Source organism: Macrobrachium nipponense, chromosome 8 (assembly GCF_015104395.2).
Source record: "Macrobrachium nipponense isolate FS-2020 chromosome 8, ASM1510439v2, whole genome shotgun sequence".
Taxonomy (NCBI): Eukaryota; Metazoa; Arthropoda; class Malacostraca; order Decapoda; family Palaemonidae; genus Macrobrachium; species Macrobrachium nipponense.
The window spans coordinates 57,832,676-57,845,408 of record NC_087203.1 but is presented as its reverse complement, the minus strand read 5'-3'; the positions used below and the strand labels follow the sequence as shown (position 1 = coordinate 57,845,408).

The 12,733-nt window shown below is 36.4% G+C and overlaps 1 long non-coding RNA gene across 1 annotated transcript in view; it reads left to right on the top strand.

Annotated features, from left to right (window-relative positions):
* Nucleotides 1–9,884, top strand: part of LOC135223270 (uncharacterized) — a 23,739-nt gene extending 13,855 nt beyond the window's left edge. The window contains exon 3 of the long non-coding RNA XR_010316450.1: nucleotides 9,787–9,884. This is a non-coding gene — a long non-coding RNA (uncharacterized LOC135223270). The remainder of the gene's footprint in view (nucleotides 1–9,786) is intronic.
* The last annotated feature ends 2,849 nt before the right edge of the window (nucleotides 9,885–12,733 follow it).

Genomic DNA, 12,733 nt, shown 5'->3' with positions numbered 1-12,733 from the left:
TGCTATTGGATTACTGAATTGACTGCTCTTCTAACTAGATGGAGGGTGGAATTGGACGGCATGCCACTCCACCGTAAAAAGAAAGTACCTGACGTGGTCGAGCGAGGGGAAATTTTTATGTCAGCCATACCCACAGTGCTGGGTCTGATCTCGACGGACTGACGACCTTTAAGCAATGTGGGTGTGGCGTATATCCAGGTGAGGGGTCCCAGGCGCAGTTACCTTGTGTGTGACAGTTTTTGCTCCCCCCCAAGGTTGGGCCTCCTGGTGAAAGGTACCCCAGCCTGGACGAAATTAATTATCCTCGTTTTATGGCAAACCAATATAAACCCCTCCCAAACACCAATGACAACCTCTTGCTCGGAAAAGGACAGTACGGTACAGCCTCTTGGAAAGGGATCTAGTTGGTAACAATGGCCCCTTCCCCTATACTCCTTCTAATCCCAAACCAGTATAGTTTTGGTTGAGGAAAAATCTAAACAAGGAATAAAATAGGAAGCTTAGGTCAATTGAAGTGATGCCAGGTGTGTTTGAGCCTGCTGCATATGATAAATTTTTAACTTGGTCCTTAGAAGAAGGCAATATAGAAGATTTAGATATTTTTTAAATATATATATATAAATAGTTACATGTTTAGGCAGAAAGCCTAAAATTTCCTCCTTAGGTCAAAGGGCATTTATTGATAGAGGTACAGTCACCATCTGAAAGCAGCAAGGTGAAAGAAATTGAAACAATTAGTGGTAACAAGATTAAATGTGAGCCTCATAAAACTTATAACCAGAGCAGATGTGTCATTTTCTTGAAAGCTCTAATGAAATTTTCTGAGGAGAAGTTATTAAAAGAATTAAAAAGATCAAAATGTTACAGAGGTCAAGAGATTAATGAAAAAAGAAAATGGAATACTCTGTCCACAGCCTTTATTAATTCTAACATTTAATTCCTTGAAACTCCAGAGATACTTTCAGTGGCTTGATATCAATTTAAAGTTAGGCCATATTCCTTCACCTAAGCGATGTTTTCACTGCCAAATGTTATGGCCAGTAAATACATCTTGCCATAGGAAAGCAAAGGGTGAGGTTGAAATATATGTAAACTATGGACAGGAATTGCATTGACCATGTAGCAATGCTCCAAAATGTGTGAATTGTGGAGGAGAACATCCAGCATCAGATAAAAAATGCGAGAGATATCTCTTTGAAAGAAACAATGGCTGTCAAGACCAAAGAACTTATTAGTTTCTTTGAAGAAAAAGAGAAGGTAGCAAGCAGCTTTAACCCATGAATTCGCACCTTTGCTGCAGTCACCAAAAGAAGAGAAATCAAAACAATTCATCAAATAATAATTCAAATCCTAGAACTCAATTGAACAAGAGATCTCGAAGTGAGGATTGTATTATACTTCCTAATAGTAAAAGCCTAAACCTTAGAGTAGACAGCTTGAGACAGTCATCTCGGATCCATTGTCTTCTCAAGAGCGGAACAAAGTTCCTCCACCCTAGATGGACCTTTGAGTCCATCTCCAACATCAACCTTAGAGGTTCCAATGGCAGCCTTACCATATACCTCTGAGGAGCTATTAGCCACTCCATTACTTCTTTCTGGAGACTCCAATAAAAACATTTCACCTAAGACAGAGGAGCCGACAGCTCCTCCTTCAAATTCTTGCAGCCCATCTGTCATTTTAAGACTGGGCACCCACCCCTTAAAATCTTCAATATATGGGAAAGGACTCCTCAAACAAAAGATGAGTCTCCACCAGTTCTCTCCCACTAACAAAAAAAATTGGGACGATTCCAAGAAATCATCCCAATCTCTGGACAAACGATCCCAAAAACTAATCCAAAGGCACCAATCAAGTCAGAGGACCCAAAATATAACAAAGTTTTCATCCATCATTCACTGGAATTGTCAGGGCTTAGAAGTAAATGGGAAGAATTAAAAGTACTAATTCATGACTTCAATCCAATTTGTGTCGCACTTCAAGAAACTATGCTGGACAATCATACATTCCTGTCCAAAGGAATTTTCTCCATACCATTCAGAAAATATTCCTTACAACAGAAGCCATGGGGGTGCCACTACTTATGATCTGCAGTGGACATCCCACATACCAGTTTCAAATATGTACAAACTAACTTGCAAGCAGTAGCTATACAAGTATTTTAGAACGAAAAATACACCATATGCTGTGTGTATTTACCCCCTGGTATTGCCTTTCCTAGAAGACTTTACTTCACTGGTTAACCAGCTACCTACACCATATCTGGTATTAGGTGATATGAATGCTCGAGACCCCGTGTGGGGTGATATAGTCAGCACCCAAAGAGGAAACCATCTATCCTCAATAACTTGATGACTTAAGTGTAGGGATATTAAATACTGGAGAACCAACCCATTTCCACGTACAAACTGGAACTTTATCGCAATCGATTTGTCAATATGCAGTGAAGATTCAATTATTGACTTTAGTTGGGAGGTAATGGATGATCGTTATACCAGTGACCACTTCCCAATTATTATTAGTCTTGCCCAAAGTCCTCCAGTATCTAGACTACCAAAATGGAATATAGGAAAAGCCAAATGGCATATTTCTACTGAAAAAAGTTCTGTTGATGCTACGGCAGAAGAATTTCCAATCCAATAATGATGATGCTATTGAAATTATTACTACTACGTTACGTAGCAGGCCTCCAATCAATCCCAAGAATGTCTGGTAATTTTGTGCGCAAACCTGTTTCATGGTGGGACATGTTGTTGTTGTTATTTACATATTTCATAATAAAATTATTTAGTTTTCTTTTGGGTTGCCAAGATATTCAAAAGGATGCATTTTATTGTGTGCAAATGGTATATTTCCTAGTCAGCTTTATGAGTGTTACAATGAGGAATGGTTAGTTAGATTGTTTTGTTAAAATTGAAATTAGAATTTGAAAACATTACGACAATCGGACTAAAAAATTTATGATTTTTTCGGAAGAGTTACCTCGCCGACGTAAGGAAAAAGTTTTTTTCATAAATTCACCATAAATCAAAATACTGTTCTAAAGACTTCCAATTGTTGCAAAATAAAGGTAAATGATTAAATATTACTAGAATATAAGAGTTTTAGCTTACAGTTACGTTTTTCGACCATTTCGGTAGTCAAAGTTGACCGAAGGTTGAAATTTTGGCAACTTATTGTTATTTATATAAAAAATATTTCAAAACTGATGAAAGCTACAACCATGAGTGGTTTTTAGTTGTATTCTACATAAAATTGCACACATTTTCATATATAATACTCCATGTAACAGCTAATATAAATGGTGCAAAAATTATGTCAAAGTGACGAAATAATTTCTGAGATGTGTCGCTGATGTTTTTTAGTGCGAGAAGAAAGAAATTCACCCTTGCGCGCCTGGGTAACAATTGTAAACAAAACAACGCCTTGATCTGTGAGCTCCCAGCATGCAACAGACAATTTATGTTGACGTATAATACGTCCAATCGGCGTTTAAGGGTTATGAGTATTATCTCATACTTCATGGGGTGCTGACCGAACACAGCTCCTCAGATTATACAAAGCTATTATTTTACCAAAGTTAGTTTATGGTTGCAAAGTGCTTCATCTGCCCCTTTGTATAAATTAAAAGCTCTTTATTCTGTTCATCATGCAGGCATTCGGATTTCTACAGGAGCTTTCAGATCTCTCCCATTGAAAGTATGTTAGTGGATGCTGGAGAGCTTCCTCTGGATCTCCATTTCCAGACTTTGCTGGTGCGAAGTTGGATTAGGTTCCAGAGACTTCCAAATTCTTTAGCTAGCATTGCAGCCAGAAATTGAAGATATTTTCCTTATTTTAGAGACCATTCAAAAATACCACACCCATTTGCCTTCAGAGCACAGGAAATCATGACCAATTTAAACATAACCATTACTCGTGTTCTGTCTTTCAAGTTTTCAGTAATCCCACCTTGGAAGCTACCTTATTTTACATATTGTAACTACTTTAATTCATCCAAGAAGAATATATCAGAGGAAGTGATGCGACTTACTTTTTTAGAGCATGCATCTCAGCATGAAAGTGTTTATCTGTATATACTATACTGATGGTTCCAAATCTGATACTGGTGTTGGCTAAGGAGCAGTTTTCCAAATTTTGAACTCTGCGGATCATTACCTAATTGTTGCTCTATTTTTACAGCTGAGTTATATGCCATTTTAGTTCAATTAAGAAAATTTTACTTGTGAAGATAACAGTTTTACTATTTTCACAGATTCTCTAAGTGCGATTCAAGCCATGAATTTTTATTCAAAACATCCTCTGATTTTAGAGATTTTAGAATGGTTGTTTTTAGTTAACCGAAAAAGGAAAACCGTAAACGCTTCTGTTGGATACCAGCGCACACAGGAGTAGCTGGAAACGAAAAGGCTGATAAGCTAGTGAAAAGGGCAATTCATGATGAGGTCCACAAAGAAATATTGCATTACCATTTAGAGATTTTTTTCCCATTACATACAAAAAAAAGCCAGAGAGAAATGGCAAAATATATGGGAAAAATTTAGTAGAGAAACAATCAAAAGATGTTGGAAATTATGAGATCGGCAATTCCTTTTGTTTTATTATAGCAAAATGTCGAGATGAGAAACGGCCCTTTGCCGGTTAAGATTGGCCACAAACACCTAACACATGGTTATTTAATGGCTGGACATCCCCAGCCATTCTGTGATGACTGCCTAGTTCCTCTGACTGTGCGACACGTGCTGGTCGAATGTCCCAGTCTTCAGTACATAAGAGAGCGTTTCCTCTCCGAGTGCCGTAATGAGGAAGGTGAATACCTCTCTCCAGGGTACTTGGAAGGAATATTATTAGTCAGGCAAGTGATATTTTTAGGTTTGTGGAGGAAGCAGGCTTCCTACAAGTTATAACTGTTTGTAGTAAAGTATAAATTATATCATACTTGAAACTTAAGTGTATATAAGAACATTTTTAATTTTTTTACTTATTTATTATCTATTTAATTTTTAATTACATAACGGTATATTTCCGGCGTCTATGACCTAAGTTGTTGGGACGCCATGGTACTTTTTTTGCATCAATCAATCAATCAATCTTAACATTAAAAATATGTACATACAGCCAATAACAGAGAGAGAGAGAGAGCATTGAATGGCAACATCATGTATCTGGCCGTCAAGAGTAAAATTATGAATTATTTCTGAGACATAGAGAATAATAATGGAGAGAGAGAGAGAGAGAGAGAGAGAGAGAGAGAGAGAGAGAGAGAGAGAGAGAGAGAAAATAAACTCTACTCCTTTCCCTCCGCAATTCGTATATCAAGCTGTCATTTACTCCTCCGCTTACCTTCCTCCAAGTGGATAAAAAGACTGGGAATCGCTATTTTTAATTAATCTTATTAATATTTGAAAATTAGTTAAAAGGTTAATCATTTATTTACACTACAAAACAAATAAATATACATGAGAGAGAGAGAATGTTATTGTTACTGTTTAATCTCATTAAACGTAATATTATTTGTAAACTATTATTATTATTTTGCCATAAAATGTAGTAATGTCCGTAAAGATATACTTATACAGGCAGTACCCGGGTTACGACGGGGGTTCCGTTCTTGAGATGGAACATCATCAAAAATCCTAAGAAAACCTTACTTTTAATGCTTTGGATACATTCAGAACTATGTAAACTGCATCCTTATTGATATTTCATCAAAAAAAAATTCAAATATTGATGTTTTTGGATTTTTGATGTCATATTTCTTCTGCCAGATGAGCGCTGTAGGCATCGTAACCTTGGAACACGCGTCGTAACCCTGGAAATAACTTCTGATGAATATAATTTAAAAGCGCCTTAACCTCGGAACATTGTAAGCCGAACCCGTCGTAACCCAGGGACTGCCTGTACATACATTTCCAGCTCAAACAGAGGGCGAGAGTTACCACTAGGACATACTAGTATCTCGTGTGGAAAGAGGAGAAGAGAGAGAGAGAGAGAGACGGAGAGTGAGAGAGAGAGAGAGATAGAGAGAGATGGTTAGCCTTATTTAAAGACTGAAATGGATAGATTATTGTACAGGCGATCCCGCCCCGGGTTACGACTGGTTCCGGCTTACGACGTTCCAAGGTTACGACGCTTTTTCTTAAATATTCAATGGAAAAATCCGTCCTGGGTTACGACGCTTGTTCCGAGGTTACGACGCTGATGCTTCCGACGCTCCGAGTTAACGACGCTTTTAAAAAACTACCAACTATGACTAAAAAATCCTTTATAGTTTAGCACAGTATATTAATAAAAATAAGTTCTGGTTAGATTACAACAAAACAAAAATTTTGAGGTTATGATGATTTTCGACACTTTTATGTCGTATTTTTCGATGTTTTTTAGTGATGCCTCATATGCGGAACTAGTTTCCGAGCGAATGAATACATACTAGCTTGCAGTGCGCAAAGTTTACATATAACAGTCCAAAAGCGCAAATAATGAAAAAATCATTGCTTGTTTCCAGTAATAATAACAAAACGAAGTTTCTAGGTTAGATAACAACGCAAATTCCAAGTATCCAAAGAGAGACATTATCCAGTAATTGATCAGAGAGAGAGAGAGAGAGAGAGGCGGTCTTCCGACGCTCCGAGTTAAGGACAGAGGATAAGTGTTCGTTTCGTTAAAACGGCCTCTGACTCATGCCAGTAAATATTTTGTTGATACTAATAATATAAGCCTATTTAAAGATACCTTTACTCTAATTAGTCTATATGATACGTAAATAGTAATCAACTGTTCTTGTAGCCCTCAAGATTTGGCAAAATCGAAGTATCCAAAGAGAGACATTATCCAGTATAATTTGATCAGAGAGAGAGAGAGAGCAGAGAGAGAGAGAGAGAGAGAGAGATGAGACGAGAGAGAGAGAGAGAGGCTTTGGCAACAATGGTCTCGGGGATTGACGTAACGTTTATTTTCTGAACAGATAGGACAGAGAAGTGTTCATTTCATTAAACGGCCTCTGACCTCATGGCAGGAAATGTTTGTGATACTATAATAAGCCTATTTAAAAGATACGTTTACTTTAATTAGTCTATATGATACGTAAATAGTAATCAGCTGTTCTTGTAGCCCTCAAGATTTGGCAAAATCACTCCAGGTTGTACATAAAACTTCAAGAATGTAGTGTCACCAGAGGATTACAATAGTTTTTACCTTCAAGAACCAGCATTCTTTTATGAAAATAACTCCAGGTTGTACATAAAACTACAGGAAACAACATGTAGTGTAACCAAAGGATTACAAGTAAGGTTTTTATAAGTTTTTATTAGTTTAAGACATATTTCCAAGCGTCGTTCCGGCTTACGACGATTTTCGGCTTACGACGCGTCTCAAGAACGGAACCCCCGTCGTAACCCGGGGGACTGCCTGTACTCTTAAAATACTATCACAATGAATTTTGAAATTAGTTATATTACTATTATTATTTTGCAAAAATATAATAAACACACATGTATCCATAGAAATTCTCTCACTCGTAGAGAGAGAGAGAGAGAGAGAGAGATGAGAGAGAGAGAGAGAGAGACGATGAGAGGAGAGGAGAGAGAGAGAGAGAGAATTTACATGATCCTGAGAGAGCAACACAGTTGTTGGACCCAGCCAACTCAGCTTGGCTTGCGTGGAGTTTCAAAGGACAAGACACGGGGTAAAATGCATTTTCTTTCATTCTTACATATTTTTTTTTATTTATAAACTAAAATCTTGCTAATTCACTTTAGTATTTTCTTTAATGAATTTATATTATTGCTGTTTACATTAATATTGATATTTGAAAATTAGTAAATCATTTATTTATCATCCAAGACATACATCTCTGTAAGAGAGAGAGAGAGAGAGAGAGAGAGAGAGAGAGAGAGAGAGAGAGCGAGAGAGAGAGAGAGAGAATTGTAAATATTAATATTGTAAATTAGTAAATCATTTTATCATACAAAAAGCATACATCTCTGTAAGAGAGAGAGAGAATTATTATTATTATGTGTATTCATTTAATCGTATTAAACTTACTAATACAGATTTGATCAATATTAATATTTTAAAATTAGTAAATCATGTTTTTGTATCATAAAATGTATTTAGGCATGAAAATAACATCAAAATACACTAATTAGTGATTATTTATCATCGGAAAAATCCCGCAAATAGGCGAATTCACCGCAAATAATGGGTAGATATGGTCCAGAGAAAAATCCGCGAATCCGGAGAACGCGAATAAGGGGGAAGGGGGCCCACTGTATAGTGGTTTTTTATTGTTTTTACACGGTACAAACTATATATATGGAAGCAAGTCCCTCCTCTGTTACAGGAGGAGAGAGGAAATAGCAACAATCAAGGTTGGTGGCTAACAAGCTTTGATGTCTCTGACAATCACAGGTTCCTTATACGTATTCCTACAAGACACAACATAACAGGAGTTCACATTGTCTCTTAACCCAGATATCTGGTTGCTGGCTGCTGAATAAGCTTATACTTAACAGATTAGAGGTATATGGCTCCTTCCTGTGGCCCTACTTTGGCAGAAAGTGATCCCAGGTACACTGAACCTCGGGGCAGTTCTGAGAGGCTTTCACTATCCTCCCTCCAAGATTAAGTTTCCCTTATGTTAAGAACCAAAGGTTTCGTTCTGTAATGAACATGACAAATTTGAAATCAGTTTTGTATTTTCCATCACAAGCAAACCTGTAGTCTGAACATTTATTGCCCAATTCAAGCCAACACACATTTAGTTACCTGGGCTAAAGGAAACATGCATTGTTGCTGGGATGAGTTAAGGGAGGTCAGCTGTGCCCTCCTGTTTTCCACCATCTTGGCTAACTCTTGTTGATACCGTTTCTCTCTCTCTCTCTCTCTCTCTCTCTCTCTCTCTCTCTCTCTCTCTCCCTCATGCAGACTCCAGCAGGCACTAGAGAATTTTCCCTTACGTTAAGACCGCAGTGTTGTTAAGAAAAATATAAATTAATTAAAAATTTGTCAGTTTACAAATATATACCTTTTAACATTTTTGTTTCCCAAAAAATATTTTTGATTGTCAGATACACAATACCTATTCCCACCTGAAAGGATTACGAGTGATGAATGAACTTAGCCCCATCAAGTAAGCATATAAGCCTTACCCACTGATAACATCCTTGTGGTTATCAATTAAGTAATTGCTCTGTCAATGTTCTCCAATTATATTGATATTGTGGTTATTTAGGTCATTTTTTTTTTTGTTCTTTGAGGTGAATTTAAGATTGCATTCCTGCATTATTGCAATATGGTTTAGTGCATACAAGATAAAAAAGCAATATAGACAGCAAGATGCGCCTGCATCACCGTGTATTGTTTTAAATTTTTTGTCTTTAATGTAGGAGCTTTTAGTTTACTTTATTTTGAACTTATGGAACTTAAGATGTGTATATTGCAAGGTCAGTGTATCTGTATTTAGATCAACTAAATCACACAGGAACATTTGTAGGCTCTTGAAGGGACTCATCTAAAAGGTTTGTCTTTAAATTATGTGAAAGGTGAACTCAAAAGAATCTGGACAGGTAGAGTGGAAGAGACCAAAGTGACCAAATGAAAAGTAAAAGGCAGAGAGCATTTAAAGCTAAAAACCAAAGGGCTAATACCAAGAACTTTTTAGAGAGGTATCAATCATGTCCTGCTTGAAATGCTATAAGTGGTAACCTTCCACCAGATGTGATAATAGAGGGGAGGCCCATATTGCTTGGCTTAGTTATGTCATTTTGACTGAATTTTTTGTTCCAGGGCTGCCTGAATGAGCTCATGGCGCAGATGTCTGTCAAACCAGGGAACTCGAGAGGAAATCCACAGCTATTGGTTTGGTTGGGGACAAAGAAAAGGACATAACAACTATATATTGCAAAGCAACAGGATGCCCTTCAGGCTGTTGTGGTGTGCTGAAAGACGATATGCAAACTGTAGACAATATTGTTGAGGAATTCAACGGAAAGGCTAATTCTTCTTTATTTGAAACTTTGTGTTAGATGTTCATGGCAATAAGAAACCCAGGAAAATGTGGTGCAGTTGTCTTTTGTAGGACTGTTAAATAAAAAAAATCAAAGTATATTTACTATTGTGCCAAGGAATATTTAACAGTAGTGTACATGGAGGATTTTTTATTACCATAAATTTTAACTGACAAAAAATGAAAAAGATTCCATGTATCATTGAGAGAGCACTTTTATGTCTGACAAGGATAATTTGTAAAAGATTGTGTTCAGATGAGATGTTAGCCCTAGATAATATGGAGGGCTTTGTGGTTTAATAAACATTTATATGGAGATCTCTGATTTTTATAAACACTTTTAATTTATCTTTATTAAGTGTTTATTTAAATATTTGCTGGTTTCTAAACTCAGGAAGTATGATTGCATTGTTATGTGGTATTTGTCTCTGGTATTTTAGTAAAATTTTAGGATCTTAATCGAATCATGTTACTTAAGTTTTGTGATTCTTATATTAGGTTCTCATTAAATCTGTTGTACGGAGTCACAACGTAATTCCCATCTATTGTAAAACTGGTGGATAAGTAAAGTTCAGTGATTTTTGCAAGTGAACATTTCACTAAAACTATTTTCTCATAAAATTTCATTATGCAAATTTTGTATACAGTATAGATTTCTCAGTTCTTGCAGATGAGCTCACCCTTGTATCCTCTCATATTTTTCTCATCATTGTAATTATGTGTATGTATCCTCATATCACATGAACTCTCATTTATTCAGCCTTTTTGTATTAAGGGTGACCAGTATCAACCATCCAGCTGGTTTTCCATGTTGTAACCTCATGACCTTCCCTTTGATAACCAGTACAGATTCCATACAGGAAGATCAATGTGTGATCTCCCATCTTATCTTGCGTATGTCTGCTTGTTCTCCCTATAGATTTCTGAGAATATCAAGTAATTGCTCTTTATATTTCAGATGTTAACAGAACCAGGAGTAAAGCTTGTCAGTCACTCCTCGCTTATACTAATATATCTTCTCTCTTTAAACTGTTGTTTCTTATTAGGCTGTTATGTTTCTGCTGTAGCTGACAGTTCCACATGTCTGTTTAGGAACTGTTTTTGCCCTACACTTTTTTCTCATGTTAAACTCAAATTTCAGATACCCCTTAGGTCTATCATTTGCAGATGTTTCCCATTCTGTGCAGTCTTCTCCTCTCCTTATTACCTATCATTTTGGAATAATGCATGATCTTGTACGTTTCAGGTGTATTTTATTTCTCCATATAGTATAATCAAATATTGTTTTGCATTGACTTAACTGGCAACTGGCAACCGGAAGTGCTATTGTATGGATGTTAACTTCTCATTGGGTTTGGAGCTGGTCAGACAGGTGAGGCTGGTGAGTTAATTTAATGAGGGCTTAAAAAGGGTTTAATGATAGCATGATAGCAAAAAGTTTGTGATAAAAGATATTAAAGAGTAGTTGAAAAAAATACAATCCAAAAAGAATGTAACATTAAGGACTCAAACACATGATAAGATATTGCAAATGGAAGTTGAGGAAATTGACGATGACATCAGATAAGAGTTAGGGGGAAAACACTCGATTCAGTGTTTCTGAACTTCAAGATAATAAGAGGATAGCATAGAAAGAGCTCCCCATAAAACAAGAAACAAAATACTGAAGACTACAGTGTTCCCCTCGTCACGAGGAATAGGTACCAGACACCCTCCCGCGCGCAAATAGTTGAAGCCCCTACAAAATTGCTTAAAACTGCCTATTGTTAGGTAAAAATCAAGAAAACACCACTAAAAATTTGTATACCAGGTTTTTTAGTAGTTTTAATTCATAAAAATACATTTTTATGTTAAATTTGATAAAAAAAAACAGGAAACTGTGGTATTTCTTGTAGGAAAAATACCGCGAATAGGCAAATTTTCCGCAAATAATGGGGGTATATGTTCCGAGAGAAATCTGCGAATACTGAGTCCGCGAATAAGGAGTGCACGGATACATGGGGTTCACCGTATAGTGAAACTAATTCATCAAACCAAAATAAGAAATAAATGTGATGACTGGTATCGAGAAAACAAAATAAAATTAGTCCATCAGAATCACAAAATAATAAACCATTCATTAGAGGATCCACTTCAAAAAAAAAAAGATTATCTATTAGAAAAAGAAACTAACGACCAATATGATGTAGCGATCAACCCATCACTAGTACTTACGATAAAAAAATTAATGCTATAATACCACAGACAGGAACAGGAAATGACACATGCATAAGTAATGCAGTACAGTCAAACCCTGCTTTTGCAGAGGATGCATACTACAAACCCACTACGCAATAGCTAAAATCCACGAATACTTGACCCCCCCTAAAAATTGCTTATAACTGCCTATTTTGATAGTTAAAACCCTCTAAAAATGCTTATACTTGAGTATTTTAATAGTTTTATCACAAGAAAAGCAAGTACAGTGAACCCTCGCCGATTTGTGGTTCCAGTTTTGCAGATTATTCAGTGGAACATATATCCACATTGTTCAAGGAAAATTTGCCTATTCACAGTGTTTTTTCATAGAGAAATATTCACTAATAAGATAAATGGTAGAACATATTTTGTAAATCATGAAAATCTCACCTTATCTTACAAAGCCATTCAATAGTTATACGTATAATGCTGTGGAAAGTATATGGTATTCAGTCCAGATTACACATTGGAGAAGTGTAGCATTTCCTC